This window comes from Bos taurus, chromosome 7 (assembly GCF_002263795.3).
Source record: "Bos taurus isolate L1 Dominette 01449 registration number 42190680 breed Hereford chromosome 7, ARS-UCD2.0, whole genome shotgun sequence".
In the NCBI taxonomy this organism is placed as follows: Eukaryota; Metazoa; Chordata; class Mammalia; order Artiodactyla; family Bovidae; genus Bos; species Bos taurus.
Genome location: NC_037334.1, coordinates 60,183,703 through 60,204,979, shown reverse-complemented (window position 1 = coordinate 60,204,979; position 21,277 = coordinate 60,183,703). Strand labels below are relative to the sequence as shown.

The 21,277-nt window shown below is 40.2% G+C and overlaps 1 long non-coding RNA gene across 1 annotated transcript in view; it reads left to right on the top strand.

Annotated features, from left to right (window-relative positions):
- LOC112447452 (uncharacterized) overlaps positions 1–21,277 on the top strand; it is a 171,193-nt gene that overhangs the window by 133,248 nt on the left and 16,668 nt on the right. Inside the window, exon 5 of the long non-coding RNA XR_003035654.2 lies at positions 3,791–3,899. This is a non-coding gene — a long non-coding RNA (uncharacterized lncRNA). The remainder of the gene's footprint in view (positions 1–3,790; positions 3,900–21,277) is intronic.

Here is a 21,277-nt window from a genome sequence, read left to right as displayed (position 1 = left end):
AAATCTGATTTTCCTCATCTGTAGAGTGGAGAGCTGAACTCCATAATATCTATGACATGTGTCTGGCATCCTATGATTCATATCCTGAAAATGGAATGAGATTAAAATGGTTCATGCTTAATATGAGTGTGAAGTTGAAGGAAGGTAACCTGGTATTTCAACCTTTTCTTTTTTTCCCCCCTAACAATAGTGGATTGTTTTGAAATTCATTTCTTTCTTAATTAATAGTCACCACATGTCAAGGACGTGCTGAGCCCTGTGATGAACCTGAGAATGACTTTGTCTATGAGAATCTGAAAGGAGGGTTTGTCCCATTCCCTGCAGGGACAAGGGTGCTTCTGGGCCAAATGCTCCCCAAACCACTGTATTAGTTTCCCTGAACTGTCATAAACTGGGTGTCTTAAAATAACAAAAATTCATTGTCTCACAGTTTGGGAGGCTGGAAGCCCAAGATCAAAGGGGTTAATTCCTTCTGAGTACTCTGAGGACGAATTTGCTCCTCTTTCCTCTCAGCTTGGTGGCAATCTCTGGCATCCCTTGGCTTGTAGATACTTCATCCTGATCTCTGCCTTCATCATCATATGATGTTTCCCCAGTGTGTGTGTTTGTTTCTGTGTCCAAATTTCCTTTTTTCATAAGGATGCCAGTCATACCCAGTTAGGATCTGTCCTAATGACCTTAACCATAACTTTCTCATTGGCAAAGACCTGGTTTCTAAATAAGGTCCCATTCACAGGTACTGGGGATTAGGACTTCAACTTCTTATGTGGTGGACACAATTCAAGCCATAACAAGCACCCTTCCAGCCTTAAATAGCAACCCTGAGCCTTTCCTGCAGAGTCCAAAATATGTTCTCTTGGCTTTGACTTCCCATGGAATTAGGCTCTCAGCTCCTGAAAACTGTGAGCCCATGTGTACAACCCAAGATTCTATTTGTGTTTCTGGCAGTCACCTCTCATCATGGGCTCATGTTGAGCTTGTGGTCAATTAAAATGTAGGCCTATATTTCTTTCATACTAGTTGACAAACCAGTTCATCACACCCAGGGCTTTAACAGCTGATTTATGAAATTAAGTACCAAACTTTACAAATTGCTAAACAGTTAATCTTTGAAGGGCTCAAGCTAGTATCATGAGAAATTAAGTTATTAACAACTTTAGGTCCAGAAACAATTTCTTTAGTTGCTGGTTTCCTGTGGCCCCAGGACCCAGTTAGAGGTCTATTCTGTCCAAGCAATTGGTCCCATTAATCATAAGCCTGTAGCTCCTTATGAGCAATATGTCCCAACACTGAAGACTTGTAAGGTCTCTTCAGACCCAGGTGGAGGTCCCCAGACAGGGCTGGAATGAGAGTGGGGTAAATGAGGCATTTGCCTCGGGCACAAGTTAATGCAAACATATCCACGATGAGCAAAATCCAAATTTTAAATAAAGACCAGAATTAGAGTGAGGTGAGTGAAGTGAATCATGCAAAAGCAAGGTCGGATACTATCTTGATTTAAAATATAAACATTTTGTTCCTTTTAAATGTTCTGTATTAATTTTGATTTTTAAAAAATATTGCATGAAAATATTATCTTAGTGTTCCATTAAAAGGTGCCCTTTAGGTGAGTGCCTCATCCAACCCACTCTGGTCCTGGCTTTTGGTCCTGGTGTGGATTCTGTTGGGGGAGAGTAGAGTCTGGGATCAGCCTTATAACTGGAAATCAGGATTCCTGGGTCATATCAAGTTCTACTATCAATTTATTGTGTATCATTGAGTAAGTTACTTCCTCTTGCTGTGTCTCAGTTTCTTCAACTGCTAAATTATGTGTATAGACTATGATTTTTAGGTACAAACTAATCACAAGAATCTGTGATATTAACTAGAGTTGTGACTAGGGATTGGGAGACTCTTCTCTGAGCCTGTGCTATTAACTGACTGTGTAACCTTGGGCAAGTCACTTCCCAATCAGACACAGACTTTCTTCTCTAAACTAGCTAGGGTGTAGTTGAAATGATGGGCAAAGCTCTTTTGAGCTCTGTATCTCTCTGATCCTTTTTCTGCTTAAATGTAAACAAGAATATCCAAACACCACAAGATACCAGCAACTAAGCACCAGTTATAAACAACTGTATTTTATCAAATGGACTGACTCAAGAACAAAGTTTATATATACAAACTTTGGCAAGATATATTTGGCAAGATATCAAGAAACTTCTCTACAAGGAAAGAGAATTCAGTGTCAAACAGGCAATATCTAAGTATTGTTTAATTTTGAAACACCCTCATTAGAAACTTGAGCTAGTGTGTTTTGCTGTTGAAGAGGAAAGTACAGATCAGGGTACTGTATTTTTGTTGACGTGTTGTCATTTCATGCAGTGATGTAGAGAGGGCCCTCGTGGAAGCTCAATGTGAGTGCTGAGTAACCTTGAGAAAGGCTCCTGACTTCTGAGAAGTTCTTTTAATTTGTTGAATACGGACAGCAAGACCTGCTCATGGGGGTGGCCACAGAAATCAAGTAGGGTCTAGGCATAGGAGAAAGTGCAGTGTAAGCTAAAGAGTTCACAAAAGTTATGAAATCTCAGTCAAAATTGCCATAGAACAATTTGAAAATGTAAATCAAAGATGTTTAAAATGACTCAGTAACTCAACCTCCAGGTATTATGTCTGTGAAACTAATTAAGAATAAAGATAAGATATCGTTGCTGTGTCTTTATTGCAGCACCTTTATAATGAAACAAACTAGCAAAAATGAGCTTTCTAAATTAATAATAGAGGGTTGATTGAGCATTGGTTGTAATAGCTCCATTTGATGGAATGTGTTGAAAATGACTTCATGGAAGCCCATTCATTGCCCTGCATAGATACTCAGAACATACTGTTGAGTAAAAATTACAAAGTAGTGTATATAGTCTAAGCACATTTTTGTAAAAATAGGTATGGGTTATTTCTGGATGGTGATATGATAAGCTTTATTTTTTTCCCCTTTTTTGGATTTTAGCTACATTTTCTGATTTTTCTACAATGAATATATATGACATAACTTTTTAAAGGCTATCCTCAAAAAGATATGTTCAAGAGATTGTTCTTTTGAAAGTAGTATTGATCACATGTTAAAACAATTTAATAAATATCAGAGATATTTTATAATTTTTTAAGGAAATGATAATAGTGTGAGATCTTGATCTAGATTATTTTCATAGACCAGATTTTCCTGCTCTATATTTTTTTTGCCGAGTCCTCTGCATATACTCATTCACTCATTCATTCATCTTGCCAACATGTATTGAACACTTATAATGGTCTGGAGAGTGGGCTAAATAACACAGTTACTGCTGCATACAGTTAAGGTTTCATAATGATTGACTGGCCTTTTTGTTCTATTCTTTCTCAATTTCCCCAATAGAAACTTCGGTAATCTCCAGAGCTCCTAGGCTTGGAGCCCTCATTCATTCCATTCTACGTCCACTGTGTCATAGCTGCCACAGCTGACCACCTCTAGCTCCCTAATAGCCTCTCCTGCCAAATGCCACTCCCATCAAGTCCCTGATTTTAGTCCTTCTTCACTTTCACAACCATATCTTGATGCAAGCACCGTGCATCTCCTTTTCCAGTCATCTAATCTAGCAACCTCCAAGATTTTTGTGATCAGACATACATCCTTATCTGTAACATTCAAACCCAATGTGTGTATTTATAAATCATATGTGCTACTTACAACCCATGTATTAAGCATTAGAATATTATCTTTTATGGGTTTTTGAAACAGTATAAAACTGACATGATATTTTTTCTTCCCACATTCCAGTAGATCATCTTGCAAACTCTGTGGAATGTTTGGAGACCTTGCTCTACCTATAGTTCTAAACAGGACACCGAAAGTGACCTTCTCATGTTTTTATTTGTTATGAGCTCTGGTAAGTTTCCATTAGCCTTATATTAACCCAAAATGCCCAGCCCCTGGATTCAAGGTCTGTTACTCATTATATCCCTTCAAATATGTCTTAGCTGGTTTTAAGCTGAAGTTGTTACCCTTTGGTTTTCCAGTGCATGTTTTATGTGAAGAGTCCTGGGGTCAAATTAGGTCAGAGAACCCTGCTAACTTCGGTCTTGTTGCAGTCCTTATGTAAATGAGCACCCTGAAGATTCTAAGAAAGCTCTAGTGAAAAGGAAAACGGAGCATTTCTCAGGCTGACCCTACCATTTACTGTGTAACATTTATTCACACACCTTGAAACTACTGTTAGCATAAGATTCTTTGGGAAATACTAAGTTACACTGCTTACTGGCTTCTGCCTGCATCACTACATGTATTTGCCGTCACAAAATATGGCTTCCTCCTTCTTGTGTCTTTTCTGCACTGGGATCCATGATCTGAGATCATCTCAGATGGATCATGACAAGCACAAAACTTTATTATTATTTTAGAAATCACCTGGTCTTTCATGGACAGCTCTGTCCATGAAACAATCAGTAACAATCAGTTATACAGTAGCCTTTAAAAAAATAAATTTGTTTATTTATGGCTGCACTGGGTCTTTGTTATCGCACATGGGCTTTCTCTAATTGTGGTGAGCAGGGGCTACTCTCTAGTTGCAGTGAGTTGCAGGGTTTCTCATTGCCGAGGCTTCTCTAGTTGAAAAGCATAGGCTCCTGGGCAAGTGGGCTCAGTAGTTGTGGCTTGTGGGGTCTAAGCATGGGCTCAGTAGTTGTGGTATATGAGTTAAGTTGTCCCGTGGCATGTGGTATCTTCCTGGACCAGGGATCAAACTCGTGTCCCCTGAATTGGCAGGTGGACCACAAGGAAAGTCCGAGTAGTCTTTTAAAAGTGTAGATTGCATGGTCTTCCTCTGCTCAGAACCCTTCAATGGCTTTCCAAACCATACAGAAGAGAATAGAGCCTCCCTGGAGCCCAGTGATCTGCCCCATCTGCTTCTGCAACCTGATTTTCATCCCCTTCTTACATCTTTCCAGTCACACTGGCTTTCCCTCAAGGATGCCAGTTTACTCTTGTTTGGGGGGTCTTTGCACTTGCTCTCCCCTACACCTGGGATGCTTACATTCCCCACATGGCTCACTCCCTCTTTTTGCCCAGGATTCTCTCGCAGATCATCTTTGCAGTGACGTCATCCTAGACCTATGGACCTCAAGCCCTAGTCCCTCCATTGGCTACTTTCTGGCTCCATGTACTGCTGCTTTTTCTCCATAGTTTTGCCACTACCTCTGTTGTGCCATACTATCATTATTTATTTCTTGTCTTCCTCTCCCACAAGAATGTAAGACCCAAAATGGAAGAGACTTTGCTTCCCTTCTTCATCACTCTATCCCCAGAGCCTGGAAGAAAGGCTGGCACATGGTAGGAATTCAAGAAATATTTATGGGATAAGTGAATAAATAAAAACGCTTAGTCAAGGTTCAAATGGTCATTTGCATGGTTTAGTGAAATGACTGGTCCTCTTATTTATGTTTCTCTCCCACACAGCTAATTGTTTTAATAGATAGGACTGCCTGAGCATTTTTATTTTTTCACTTAGCTCAGTAACCCAACTGCTAGACTATACATTTGGGAAGAAAGGGATGGTATTTTATTTATCATTCCATAGCCCACTGACACAAAGTAAAGGCACATAAACTTGATTCCTCCTAGTTCTGATTAGCACAACTCACTAAAACTTTGAGATACTTAACTTTCTTTGGAGTATTTCAGTTTGATACTAATGAAAGCTTTATTATGTTTACTATTATTATTTTTAAAGGTGAAATGCTATTTTAACCTTCAGCATGCCAACTTTGTTCCTTATGAAGAATCTATAGTCTCCATGGCTCCTAAATATAGGTGTAGGTGTTCTTTACTGTTGTTTGTAGTGAATTTTAGGCATTTTATGGTTTGCAGGCAGTGGGACAAAGGTACTGAGGCTAGAAAACCATAGACTACATAGTCACTTGACTTACTGAAGCATCTGCAGTCATTTTTAGGATTCTGTTGATCTTGAGTGAGTCTTGGGGGAAAAAAGGAGATGAGAGGCCTTAATAAACACTGAGTTGAATTAATTGGTAGATTGAAATGTGCCCAGCCCTAATATTCATTTCTGCTGTGATAGTGAACCACGTTTACAAAATGGATATAATGGGTGTATACTTGCTGCATATGGCTATTATGAAGATTAAATGAACAATGCACATAAGATGTTGGGCACATAGATACTATTCTTTCATTTTATTTTATTTTTCCTGCACTTATTCTATTGCCTAGCACATAATAAGGATGGAGAAAACGTTAGCTATTATTCAGATGCTTCCTTTTTCCTAAAGCTTGCAGATAGATCCTTTACCAATCAATCAGTGCATATTTTAAGAAACTTTTCCTGTGTTTGGCACTCTATAAGGCATTGTAAGAGGGTATGTAGACATATGAGATATGTACTTGAGATGATTTTAAGTCAGTGAATAAGCATAAATGTATAATCGTATCATTTGAAAACTGGGAAGACTTGAACATGGACTCTAAATGATGAGACACCTGGACAAGTCTTGCTCTGAAGGATAAATACTACCTGACATACAGGGAGAGGAGAGGGCTCTCCAAGGATGGAGAATATGGAGAGAAAAGGGGCAAGATCAAAAAGGGAGCAATGTGGTGATGAAAGAAGGGAGATTGATAGCCAGGAGGATTGTGAGATGTTCAAGGAGAGAAAAGCCAGGGAGGCAACATGGGAAGAATCATGGGGACTTGGTGAGCATGAATGTGTAAAGTAGAGGCAAAGGACAAAGATGGATTGTCAGGGTTCAGCCTGGGCTACCAGCAGGGGGTCGTGGTGTCTATAACAGAGATGGGGGTCCAAAAGGAGGAGTGAGTGTGAGTAGGAGAGGAAGTAAATGATGCTGAGAAGAAGGAGAGTAGAACTGGGACTAGGTTCCTGCAGGAAGGTGGAAAGGATTGAAGAAATGGATGGTTTGGCTTGAGAAAAGAAAAAGAGAGAGAATGCTTCTCCAGAGACTGAAAGAAGGATGGGGGAAGAGTAATACCAATGATTGAGTTAGATATGCATAAAAGTACATTGATACTAGTTATCAGATTATGTGCCCTTGTCAAGTATTATCTCCTTTAATGTTCATAATGGTTCTGTAAGACAGATGCTTTGAGGTTTACATAAAAACCAAGTAATAAAGTTTGCTTGTCCAGGGTCACACAACACCTAAGAACAAAGTCTAAATTTTGGTTCAGGATCAGACTCTAGAACCCACTCGCCAAACCTTTTGCTGAAGGCTGTCCAAGGACAGGGAGGGCTGTGATACATGCAGGGGTGAGGCTGGAGTTAACTGAGGAATAAGTCATAAGCTGAGAGAAGAACTGGAAAGTGGGTTTGGGGGTAAAGGAGAGAGCAGAGTACTGCAGGGGGAGTTGTGGTTTGAAGGATAGAGGTCCAATAAAAAGCACTGTGGGAAAATATATGGAGTAGAAAAATGAGAAAGAAAAAGGAGACCTAACTCAGAGCAGCACATTTGAGATGAAGCCTGGAGACACACAGGAAGGCTTTTATCCTCATCTCTAGGGCAGTCTTTTAGAGTTTGGGAAAGGGGTTTTCAGACTCTCTTCTGTAGACTGAGCATTGCTCTTTCCTGAGTGGGGAACTCTGAGATCTGGACCTGCTTAGGGTTCAGTAAGGTTGTGACTCCATGAAAGCAGGGTCCTCAGTGGACCTGAGAGGCAGAACAGATACAGGTTCAAACTCAGCTCCTCCCCTTACTGGCTGTGGAGCCAGGGGCCGGGAATCCTCATGCCTCAGTTTCTATAACAACCAGCACCCACTTCAGAAGAGCATTGTTAGAATTAAGTAAAGTTTCTAATGTAGGGCTGCTGCAATTTCCCTAACATATACATTAGCATCCTGAAAACTATAAATAGCTATACAAAATAAAGAGAAAATGTCAAACCATGGCTACTGGTTATTGGTTTAAACAGAATTATGTTCCAAAAACTTGATATAAGCCATAGAACTTTAGCATTATGTAGATATTGTCTATTAGTATTATTACTTGCTATGAGCCAATGAATGATTTTAAATTAATACTAGACCCAGCTCATTAGGTTAGCTTTTGGCTTGTTCTTTTCCCATCTCTGTCATTCTCTTATTCACTTTTCACTGAATGACACTTAGCAATTTATACAAAGTGCTTTTTGCTTACATTATTTCATTTTTAAAGCAAACCCATCGAGTAGATGAGTTTATTACTCCTATATTATAGATGAGGAAAACTTCAACCACATAAAAGAGGTAATATGTTCAAGGCCACATGGATTTTCTATCTCCAAAATCTTTTTTATGTGAAATATAGTCTGCTAACACCCATCAAAGAACTGCTGTGTTGATAAAATAAGAGAGGTGATTATGCCTTGATCATGTGAAAGTACTATAGTAGGGTGTGAGGTTTGGGAAGCAAGGGTGGAGGACAGAGGAAACCAGGATGACAAGTCTTGGAATCCTGACTCTACTCACTTGGGCAACTCACCTAACCTCTTCAAAACTCCATTTCTGGTTACTTATAATCTCTGCCCCTTAGCTTCTGAAAACATAGAAGAATCATTTTAACTCATGAAGTTGTTATGAGAATTAAAAGATGTTGTGCATCTGAGCACTGATCCTAGCTTCAGTTCAGTTCAGTCACTCAGTTGTGTCTGACTCTTTGCAACCCCGTGAATTGCAGCACGCCAGGCCTCCCTGTCCATCACCAACTCCCAGAGTTCATCCAAACTCATGTCTATCGAGTCAGTGATGCCATCCAGCCGTCTCATCCTCTGTCGTCCCCTTCTCCTCCTGCCCCCAATCCCTCCCAGCATCAGAGTCTTTTCCAATGAGTCAACTCTTCGCATGAAGTGGCCAAAGTATTGGAGTTTCAGCTTTAGCATCAGTCCTTCCGAAGAACACCCAGGACTGATCTTCTTTAGAATGGACTGGTGGGATCTCCTTGCAGTCCAAGGGACTCTCAAGAGTCTTCTACAACATCACAGTTCAAAAGCATCAATTCTTCGGTGCTCAGCTTTCTTCACAGTCCAACTCTCACATCCATACATGACCACAGGAAAAACCATAGCCTTGACTAGACGGACCTTTGTTGGCAAAGTAATGTCTCTGCTTTTGAATATGCTATCTAGGTTGGTCATAACTTTCCTTCCAAGGAGTAAGCTTCTTTTAATTTCATGGCTGCAATCACCATCTGCAGTGATTTTGGAGCCCCCAAAAATAACGTCTGACACTGTTTCCACTGTTTCCCCATCTATTTCCCATGAAATGATGGGACCAGATGCCATGATCTTAGTTTTCTGAATGTTGAGCTTTAAGCCAACCTTTTCATTCTCCTCTTTCACTTTCATCAAGAGGCTTTTTAATTCCTCTTCACTTTCTGCCATAAGGGTGGTGTCATCTGCATATCTGAGGTTATTGATATTTCTCCCGGCAATCTTGATTCCAGCTTGTGCTTCTTCCAGCCCAGCATTTCTCATGATGTACTCTGCATATAAGTTAAATAAGCAGGGTGACAATATACAGCCTTGATGTACTCCTTTTCCTATTTGGAACCAGTCTGTTGTTCCATGTCCAGTTCTAGCTGTTGCTTCCTGACCTGCATACAGGTTTCTCAAGAGTCAGGTCAGGTGGTCTGGTATTCCCATTTCTTTCAGAATTTTCCACAATTTATTGTGATCCACACAGTCAAAGGCTTTGGCATAGTCAATAAAGCAGAAATAGATGTTTTTCTGGAACTCTCTTGCTTTTTCTATGATCCAGTGGATGTTGGCAATTTGATCTCTGGTTCCTCTGCCTTTTCTAAAACCAGCTTGAACATCAGGAAGTTCATGGTTCACGTATTGCTGAAGCCTGGCTTGGAGAATTTTGAGCATTACTTTACTAGCGTGTGAGATGAGTGCAATTGTGCAGTAGTTTGAGCATTCTTTGGCATTGCCTTTCTTTGGGATTGGAATGAAAACTGATCTTTTCCAGTCCTGTGGCCACTGCTGAGTTTTCCAAATTTGCTGGCATATTGAATGCAGCACTTTCACAGCTTCATCTTTCAGGATTTGAGATAGCTCAACTGGAATGCCATCACCTCCACTAGCTTTGTTTGTAGTGATGCTTTCTAAGGCCCACTTGACTTCATATTCCAGGATGTCTGGCTCTAGGTGAGTGATCACACCATCATGATTACTTGGTCGTGAAGCTCTTTTTTGTACAGTTCTTCTGTGTATTTTTGCCACCTCTTAATATCTTCTGCTTCTGTTAGGTCCATACCATTTCTGTCCTTTATCGAGCCCATCTTTGCATGAAATGTTCCCTTGGTATCTCTAATTTTCTGGAAGAGATCTCTAGTCTTTCCCATTCTGTTGTTTTCCACTATTTCTTTTCATTGATCTCTGAGGAAGGCTTTCTTATCTCTCCTTGCTATTCTTTGGAAATATGCATTCAGATGCTTATATCTTTCCTTTTCTCCTTTGCTTTTCACTTTTCTTCTTTTCACAGCTATTTGTAAGGCCTCCCCAGACAGCCATTTTTGCTTTTTTGCATTTCTTTTCCCTGGGGATGGTCTTGATCCCTGTCTCCTGTACAATGTCACGAACCTCCGTCCATAGTTCATCAGACACTCTATCTATCAGATCTAGTCCCTTAAGTCTATTTCTCACTTCCACTGTATAATCATAAGGAATTTTATTTAGGTTGATCCTAGCTTAAGATCAGTGAATTAATTATGAATTCCTTCTTTTGTATCATATAGTCTTTCTGATTCACAAACCAACTGTTTATCTTTAATGCAAGGACAATGTCCTTGCATTGGCAAGGACGACCTCTTGCCAGCTTGTTGTAGACCTAGTAGAATCCCTAAAATCTTTAGGAGCTGGATCTAGTGTTTAGAAAGCAGAGTCTGAGTCACAAAGTCCATTTCCAAAGTGAGTCACTTTGTAGCTAGCGTTTTGCCTCAGTAAGAGTCAGCTGGGGAGGAAAGGAGACCCATCAGTAGGGTAGGGGTTAGGGATGGGACTTCTGCTCTCCATAGAGAGCAGCTCTGTAAAGACCAAGTGGTGTTTCACTGGACAAATTATTTCAGTTTATCATTGCTTCCATTGTTTCCATGTTCCTAGCTCCTTTCTTGTTACTTCGCAAAAACTTGCCCTTGGAAAAACATCAGTTGTACTTGCTATGTGCCCCTTGGCCAGTCTCTTTTCCTCTCTGTGCCTCACTCTCATCTGTTAAGTGATGGGATTGTGTTTGATACCCCTAAGATTCATTCCTCTGTTGCATTCAGACCCTCTGGGGTAGGGGGTTGGAGACTCAGGTGTGTTCTTCCTGTGCCAAGGAGAAAGCATGACACCATCAGCACACCCATATTTTCCTGGACCCTGACACATCCTGTAATTTCTGACTGGCTCCCAGGGCGCCTCATGCCAGACAGTTATTTTCCATCCTCCCTACAACTCTGCCATTCTCTGACATGAGGAAAATGGTGCTGGTGCTAGAGACATGTAGAATTTTAAGGGGACCAAATACCTCAAGGCCCACTTGCTTCTTTAAGCCCCCAGGTAATAGCTCAGGAGCCACAGGGATGGCTTCAACAGCAAACAAAACCGTTCATCAGGAGCCACTTTCCATTTATGGCTGGTTGTTGTGGTTACCAAACAGATGGACATACATGGAATTGTATTTTTCCCCTCTCTCTCTCAAGTTTTTAATAGTGAGGTGGGGCTATCGTGGGATTAGCTTAGAGCTGTGAGTCACTGGGTACAGGGCATGTTCTTATTTGCCTTAGTGTTTTATTATTATTATTGAATTGTGTGAGGCCCCGTGGGTACTGAGCCCTAGCTCCACCACTTCTCCAGATGGTCTTCATGTTCCCATATGCATCACGAGTGTGATGAGGAATAGCTATGTAGACATTCAGTACTGGAAGACACGCCTGTTGAAGTTAGGCCAGAATTCTGCATACCTGGCAAGTTTGCAGGGTTATAATAATTGAAAAGATTGGATAATTTTCAGAATGGGGAAAATGGAGAGAACATTGAATAGGGAACCAGGAGTTCAAGCTCAATTATTAACCATTGTATAAATCATGGTCAATGATTTCATGGCTTTAAGAGAGCAGAGTGATTGGGACAGACGGAGAAAATAAAGTTTGTCTAGTTTGCCAGAAACAGTTAGTTGATTGTTGTTGTCTGATGTGGCATGCTAAGAACTATGTGGCATGATTTGGGCTCCAGGGTAGAAGACTCTGAGCACTCGGGCTCTGTGTGCAGATAGATGAATTCAGTTAACAATGTTCACATCTGGTTCTAGGAACAAGAGTGTCAGGGAAGGCGGGTGTTTGTCATTCAGGTACTAGATGGTCTCTAAAGTTCCCTTTAGCTCCAAACACTTCATAATTAGAAACTAAAGAAAATAAACTTGTCCTAAATCTGTCACCACTTCAATTTTCTCAGTGGGACTTGATCACCAGCGCATCTAATTGTCAAATATAGCTACATTATAGGAAAAGTCAGTGTTCTGGGATTTTTGTTAAATACACAACACACGTTAGATTTGATTCTAAATAAGAACTATAAGAATTTCAAGTCATTATAAAAAGTCCTCTCTAATTCTCAAGATGACTGAGCATAGAATGGGTGAACAGTGTGTGCAGTTTCAGAAATTCAGAAGTGTGTTCTCAATATTTACTGTTTAGTATTATAAACCTCAAAAAAGCAACCTTACCACCTCCTCTTCCCTGACACCCCTTTCACATCTTGACTCATATTTGGGGCATGTGTTTAGAAGGGGTAAGAAATATTGCCAGTCGTAAAGCTGAGGCAGCTTTTTGAGAAGAGTAAATGATGTTTGGATGCAGAGTGCAGTTGCTGGCTTGACAGAAAGTGATGTAGGAGTCTTTGGTAAACACAAGCTCTAATAAACCAACTAGATTTTTGGGCTGCTAAAAAGCTGAGCTAACCTTAAGCTAAATTAATAGAAGTACAATCAGTGTAAAATGTCTCATACTCTAGCCTAACAGGTCTGCTGCTGCTGCTGCTAAGTCGCTTCAGTCGTGTCCGACTCTGTGCGACCTCAGAGACAGCAGCCCACCAGGCTCCCCTGTCCCTGGGATTCTCCAGGCAAGAACACTGGAGTGGGTTGCCATTTCCTTCTCCAATGCATGAAAGGGAAAAGTGAAAGTGAAGTCGCTCAGTCATGTCCGACCCTCAGCGACCCCATGGACTGCAGCCTACCAGGCTCCTCCGTCCATGGGATTTTCCAGGCAAGAGTACTGGAGTGGGCTGCCATCGCCTTCTCTGCCTAACAGGTCTACATATGGACAATTACATTCACACCTGAGCATCCCATGATCAGGATGGTAAGATACCAGCTGTGATTACACACAATTAGAAAGTCACAGAGAATTGGGGAACCAGAGTTTTATTTGGGTTTCCTCTGGGTGTCTCCCATCTCAGCTGTCACTGCTCAGCCTCATTTCCTCCTTCTACAGTTAGGGTTCCTCCATAGTGACATAGGCCAGGTTTTCTGGGAAAACAGACTCTAAGATGGAGATTTGTTTGTAGTGTTTTTCAAAACAACAGCTCTGCAAAAATGAAGGAAGTGGGGCTGGGTTAAGGGAAAAGTTGGGTTGCAGTGCTTTCACAGCAAAGGCCTTAGCCCACTTACCACTTAGGGGCTCCGAAAGCTGGGGAAGTTCTTTAGGGTTGTCAGGATTGAAGCACAGGAGCCAAGTCTTTATACTCTGTATTAGCCAGTCACTGGATATAGGCTGGTTGCACTTGGAGAGGGTGTATCATGCTTAAGAGGACATATCCTGAGTTCCCTTAGCTCAGAGGAAATGCTCAGCTGTAAGCCTCCAGCAGGTAACTCTCACAGCATTAGGGGAAGTAAATGCAATGTGTCAACCCTAAATCTGGTAGCATGTCTGCTGGGCCATCACAGCATCCACTACAATGAGGCCAAACACGTGGCCACCAGTAGCCCTAGATTTATATTTTCACAAAGCTATGACAGACCTAGACAGCATATTTAAAAACAGAAACATCACTTTGCCAACAAAGGTCTATGTAGTAAAAGCTATGATTTTTCCAGTTGTCATGTACAGGTGTGAGAGTTGGACCCTAAAAAAGACTGATTGCCAAAGAATGGATGCTTTTGAATTGTAGTGCTGGAGAAGACTCTTGAGAGTCCCTTGGACTGCAAAGAGATAAAATCAGTCAAAACTAAAGGAAATAAATCCTGAATATTCATTGGAAGGACTGATGCTGATACATTGGCCACTCGATGTGAAGAGCTAACTCACTGGAAAAGACCCTGAATCTGGGAAAGATTGAAGGCAAAAGGAGAAGGGGGCAAAAGGGAGCAGAAGTGGGTAGAAGAAGAGATGATTAGATAGCATCACTGACTCAGTGGGCATGAATTTGAATAAACTCTTGGATCTAGTGGGGGACAGAGAAGCCTGGTATGCTACAGTCCAAGGAGTTGCAGAGTCGGACATGTCTTAGTGACTGAACAACATAAGCCCTGTGACTTCAGAGAAAATAGTCTCAATTCTGGCTTTGGCTTTTAAAAGTCTTGAAGAAGTACCCTGAGTGGATTGGCTTGAGTCACCAGCTCTGGCCAGTAGTTGAGGAATTATGACTGATTTTTGAACGTGGTTGACCATTGTGGCAAAGTGGATGGAACTGGTTAGCAAAAGGAAGAGTGACAGCATACTGTGGGAGCAGCCAGCTTTGTCACATTGCTTGTCCAGAAGGAGGGAGCTCATTGGTTCTGCATAGGATTAGATGGAAAGTTAATTCTCTGTTGTGTGTGTGTGTTAGTCACCTAGTCATGTCAGACTCTGCAACCCAAAGGACTGTAGTCCACCAGGCTCCTCTATACATGGAATTCTGCAGGCAAAAATACTAGAGTGGGCTGCCATTTCCTTCTCCAGGGGATCTTCCTGACCCAGGGATTGAACCCAGGATTTGATCTGGGTTGCAAGCAGATTCTTTACCATCTGAGCTACAGGGACATCCCCAATTCTCTGTTAGTAACTAAACATGTTCTCTTGGGAATTTCCCAGCTGTCCAATGGTTAGGACTTCATGCTTTCACTGCTGAGGGCCTGGGTTCAATCCCTGGTCAAGGGAACTGAGCTTTATTTGTGGGCCCATAACTAGAAACATTCCAGCAAAGCTTTATGTCTCTTTCTAGTATTCTGTAGAATTTTTATTTTTTGTATTTGGATCATATCAGAATTAAATGAAGACCCTTAAAATGATACTAATTGTTGGACTCTGTTATTAGAAGTTCTGATTCAGTATGTCCGGAGTGAAGACTCCATTCCAGGACTCTTATGTTTTAAAATCTGCCTATTTGATTTTCATATGCTGCCAGGTTTGGAAATCTGAGATATGAAGCAGATATTAACAAACCTGCTCTGGTTGAATTGTTTGTGTAGTTGAAGCACCAGAGGAAGATGTGGGAGGCAGGTAGAAACAAATAAACTGAGTTTGCTTATTCACCCTGTTACCGTATTCTCATAAAGATGGTAGCTAAGCCAGCTATGTGGGACAGAATTTAAAATCCACTAGTCTAAAATGATCTTAGTCAAAAAAGGTCTTAATGACCCAGATAACCATGATGGTGTGAACACTCACCTAGAGTCAGACATCCTGGAGTCTGAAGTCAAGTGGGCCTTAGAAAGCATCACTACGAACAAAGCTAGTGGAGGTGATGGAATTCCAGCTGAGCTGTTTCAAATCCTGAAAGATGATGCTGTGAAAGTGATGCACCCAATATGCCAGCAAATTTGAAAAACTCAGCAGTGGCCACAAGACTGGAAAAGGTCATTTTTCATTCCAACCCCAAAAAAGGCAATGCCAAAGAATGCTCAAACTACCACACAGTTGCACTCATCTCACACGCTAGCAAAGTAATGCTCAAAATTATCCAAGTCAGGCTTCAACAGTATGTGAACTGAGAAATTCCAGATGTTCAAGCTGGTTTTAGAAAAGGCAGAGGAACCAGAAATCAAACTGCCAACATCCGTTGGATCATAGAAAAAGCAAGAGAGTTCCAGAAAAACATCTACTTCTGCTTTATTGACTACAACAAAACCTCTGACTGTGTGGATCACAACAAACAGTGGAAAATTCTTAAAGAGATGGGAATACCAGACCACCTTACCCACCTCCTGAGAAATCTGTATGCAGGTCAAGAAACAACAGTTAAAACCAGACATGGAACAATGGCCTGCTTCCAAATAGGGAAAGAAGTACATCAAGCCTGTATATTGTCACCCTGCTTATTTAACTTATATGTAGAATACATCATGTTAAATGCCAGGCTGGATGAAGCATAAGCTGGAATCAAGATTGCTGGGAGAAATATCAATAACCTCAGATGTGCAGTTGACACCACCCTTATGGCAGAAAGAGAAGAGGAACTGAAGAGCCTCATGGTGAAAGTGAAAGAGGAGAGTGAAACAGTTGGCTTAAAGCTCAACATTCAGAAAACAAAAATCATGGCATCCAGTCCCATCACTTCAAGGCAAATAGATGGGGAAACAATGAAAACAGTGACAGAGTTTATTTTCTTGAGCTCCAAAATCACTGCAGATGGTGATTGCAGCCGTGAAATTAAAAGACACTTGCTCCTTGGAAGAAAAGCTGTGACAAACCTAGTGAAAATGAAATCACTCAATCGTGTCTGACTCTTTGTGACCCCATGGACTGCAGCCTACCAGGCTCCTCCATCCATGGGATTTTCCAGGCAAGAGTACTGGAGTGGGTTGCCATTGCCTTCTCCAGGGCATCTTCCTGACCCAGGGATCGAACCCGGGTCTCTCACATTGTAGACAGATGCTTTACCCTCTGAGCCACCAGGGAAGCCTAGACAGCATATTAAAAAGCAGAGACATTACTTAGTTGACAAAGTTCTGTCTAGTCAAGGCTATGAATTTTCCAGTAGTCATGTATGGATGTGAGAGTTGGACTGTAAAGAAAGCTGAGTGCTGAAGACTTGATGCTTTTGAACTGTGGTGGTAGAGAAGACTCTTGAGAGTCCCTTGGACTGCAAGGAGATCCAACCAGTCCATCCTAAAGGAAATCAGTCCTGAATATTCATTGGGAGGACTGATGCTGAAGCTGAAACTCCAATAATTGGGCCACCTGATATGAAGAACTGACTCATGTGAAAAGACTCTGATGCTGGGAAAGATTGAAGGCAGGAGAAGAAGGGGACGACAGAGGATGAGATGGTTGGATGGCTCACTGACTCAATGGACATGTGTTTGAGCAAGACCTGGGCGTTAGTGATGGACAAGGAAGCCTGGCGTGCTGCTGTCCATGGGGTCACAAAGAGTTGGACATAACTGAGTAACTGAACTGAACTGAGTCTAAAATTGTCGACTCTCTTCCAGCTGTAAAAACTCATTGAGCCCATGGATATTCAAGGTAAAATAAAGCAATATCTTTGCTTTTTGTTCTTTACTGTTTCAGATATTTTCAGGCATTTCTGAACTGAGGTTTATTTGGTTAAAAGAAGTTTGTTAGATCTGTGTTATTTATGAATGTTTCCTTAGCCTTGCATATAGCACAGCTAATGTGGGCACAAGAGTAAAAAAATGAGTTACATTTGGAAGTTGTAGAGGTATGCTAAATCTTCTGATTTAGCAGAGGGGATAATTTGGAAATGGCCAAAGATAATTTTCCATCTTTAAAAAAAGTTTATGCTTATGTAATACTAGGAAATTAAAAACAAAAACAAAAACAAAACCCTCTTTTTAAACTATTAAGCTATTGACTCCTTGTCTTTCTTATCTCTGTTTTCTTCGTGTCATTATCAAGGTGCAAATGGAGATTTTATTTGGCTCCACATGGGTTTATGCAATCTATTGTTTTATTTTTTTCCACTTGGCATTATTTTATATATGCATCTTTATGGCCTTGTAGTTCTTTCTTTAATGGTTGTGAGGTACTTCTTTGTTTTAATGTCCCATAGTAGACTTTATCTGACTCTAATTTGTCGTTATGCATTTGAGTGGCTTCCATTTTGTCATGGTGCGTTGTGTTGCCATGTACCATCTGGTACTCACCCTCACCTGTAACTGCCCCACCTCAAGAATTCCTGGCTCTGAAACTCCTTTCCCTGACTACAAATTCTCTCTGTTCTCTATTGCTATTTAAGGCTTTTCGCTTTAGTATGTAAGGATTGCTCAAGAAATGACAGCTATTATAGTAATGACTATGATGATAATTATGAGTATTGAATTCAGGGTCAGTGTCTTATTCATCATTATCCAATTCACTGCCTAAAAGTATCTGACTCATAGACATCATCCCAAAGTTATTTGCTCAATGAATGAATGATTTTAATGTTATTTTTTATCGAATGTTCTTCCACATGTTAAATAACAATTCATTTTACCTTTTCAGTTCAGTTCAGTTCAGTTCAGTCGCTCAGTCGTGTTCTACTCTTTGCGACCCCATGAATCGCAGCACGCCAGGCCTCCCTGTCCCTCACCAACTCCCAGAGTTCACTCAGACTCACGTCCATCGAGTCAGTGATGCCATCCAGCCATCTCATCCTCTGTCGTCCCCTTCTCCTCCTGCCCCCAATCCCTCCCAGCATCAGAGTCTTTTCCAATGAGTCAACTCTTTGCATGAGGTGGCCAAAGTACTGGAGTTTCAGCTTTAGCATCATTCCTTCCAAAGAAATCCCAAGGCTGATTGCCTTCAGAATTACCTTTTACCTTTTTTTAATTTAAAAATATCACATTAAATTCCTGGAGGACAGAAAACACATCTTATTTTTCTGTTTATTCCTAATACCAGGATGCTTTCTGTCAAAGTTTGATAGAGAATTTTATCGAAAGTATTTTTGATGGCTTCTGTTCTTCTTTACTATGCTAGTAGATTTCTTTGAATTTTTCCAGATTTGTTTTGATAAGATAAATTGTATTTAACCACAGAGAATAATTTTTTTTACTATATGGATGAATTTTACTTGCATAGATTCAATTTAAAATAGTTTCATAATAAAACAAAATGTTTATAAAAGTTTTCTGTTACTTATGAACAGAGAATTTTTTAAATGAAAATTTGAAAGAAAAATATCCTGTAATACCAACTGTCTGTCTGTAATATCACTAACAGTTCATTCCGTTTTTTCCCCAATTTTCTCTTGGTTCTTTAGTAAATTTACACCTTGTTATTTCTTTTTGATCATTTTCTGTCATTTTTAGTTTTGTAAAGGCTCAAATGTGCCACTGACAATTCAAAATTCAAATATATTAGCATGACACTGAATAATACTAACTTCTTAAGGTACTTTTTCCTTTTTCCTTAAGAAGTAGGGAGATAATAGTAGTAATGCATATGTACATACATATGTACATACATAATGCATATATACATACAAAAATGTATATATTTTTAAAATTCAAGCTATTAGTTTTTAATGAGAAAAAATCCTCTGCCCCACATATTTGTATCTTATTAATAGCTTCAACTCCCAGAGCCAACCACTTTCAACCCTTTTAACTGTAACCTCTATTATCTTTCTCAATATTTCTGAATAACCTAGTTATGCTGCAGTTAGTTTTTCAAGTAATTTACATGTGTTTTGTGCGTGTGTGTGTGTGTGTGTACACTCAGTTGCTGAGTTGTGTCCAATTCTTTGTGATTCCATGGACTATAGCCTACCAGGCTACTCTGTCCATGAGCTGCAGTCCATGATGTCGAAAAAGAGTCAGAGACGACTTAGACACTAAACAATAAAAACAAAATGTGTTTTGGTTTCACCCTATTCTCACTCTCACAAATCCTGGGGCCTAGTTCCTGGGTGGCTGGTTTTACCGCTGCCCTCTCCTTCCAAGATTTTGTTGGCATTTTATGTTGGAGACTGTCTTCTTGTCTCTTCTTTTTGACTTTCTTTGTTGACTTACTACTTTAAAAAAAAATGTCTTGTTCTATCTCTGTAGTAGATGTCAGGAGGAAATAGAGATAAATGGTATTTACAACCTGCCATGCTTAACTAGTAGTCTCTATTAACTTTTCAAAGAATTCAGTTAACTGATAAGTTAGTTAATTATGATAGATAAACTAGTCTCAGTGCTCAAAATTCAAAAGGTATAAAAAATTTTAGAGTGAAAGCATTCCTTTTACCATTGCCTCTGGCCAACCAATTCTCTGCAACCAATATCAGTGGTTTCTTGGACAGCCTTCAGAGATACATTATGCATGTATTGTGCAAATATACACATGTGGTTATGTTTATTTAATCCCTCTATACACAGAATTCTGCACACTGTTTTGTTACCTTCACTTAGCAATATGTCTTGGAGAATATTTTTAATCATTATATAAACAGCTTTTTCATTTTTTAGTGGCTACATAATGTACCATGATTTATTTAAGTAGTTCCTCTGTTAATGTTCACTCATATATTTTCTAATATTTTGCCCTCATGACCAATGCTGCAGTAATTTACCTTGTTTTTTGGTCATTTTGTAAGTATGTTATTTGATTTGTAGGATAAATTCCCAGAAACGTAGTTGCTGTGTCAAAATAAACCCATTTGTCACTTTGTTAGAATCTGCTAAATATCCCTCCAAATAAATTGTTCAACTCACGCTGTTCATCTTGGCAAAGTGGTGGCTCAGACAATAAAGAATCTGCCAGCAATGCAGGAGATCCCGGTTCAATCCCTGGGTTGGGAAGATTCCCTGGAGAAGGGAATGGCTACCCACTCCAGTATTCTTGCTTAGAGAATTTCATGGGCAGAAGAGCCTGGCAGGCTGCAGTTCATGGGGTCACAAAGAGTCAGGCATGATGGAACAACTAACACTTTCACTTTCTTTCACTGTGGGTAATGTGGATCATCTTTTCATATAATCAAGAGCTTTTGAATTTCCTTTTCTGTGAATATTTCATCTATTCTTTCCCTACTTTTGTAAGGAGTGTTGTTCTTTATCATTTATCATATATATGTTAGGGAAACGTGATTGATCATATGAATTACATTTTCCCAATGTGTCATTTGTCTTTTAATTTTGTTCATAGTTTATTTTGCTGTCTAGACATTTTTAAGTTTTATGTAGTCAAATTGTTCAAATACCAAGCCACAAAGGATTTTTTAATAGACCGTGAAACCCAGTGGAATTTGCATCTTGGGTTTTAGATGTGTTGGGTACCAGAGGCCATTTTATTTCTCCCATTTCCCACTATGGGAATGGGAATGTCTATCCTAAACTCATCCCTGCATTTTGGGAGCAGATCTAGTTGCATAAGATTACAG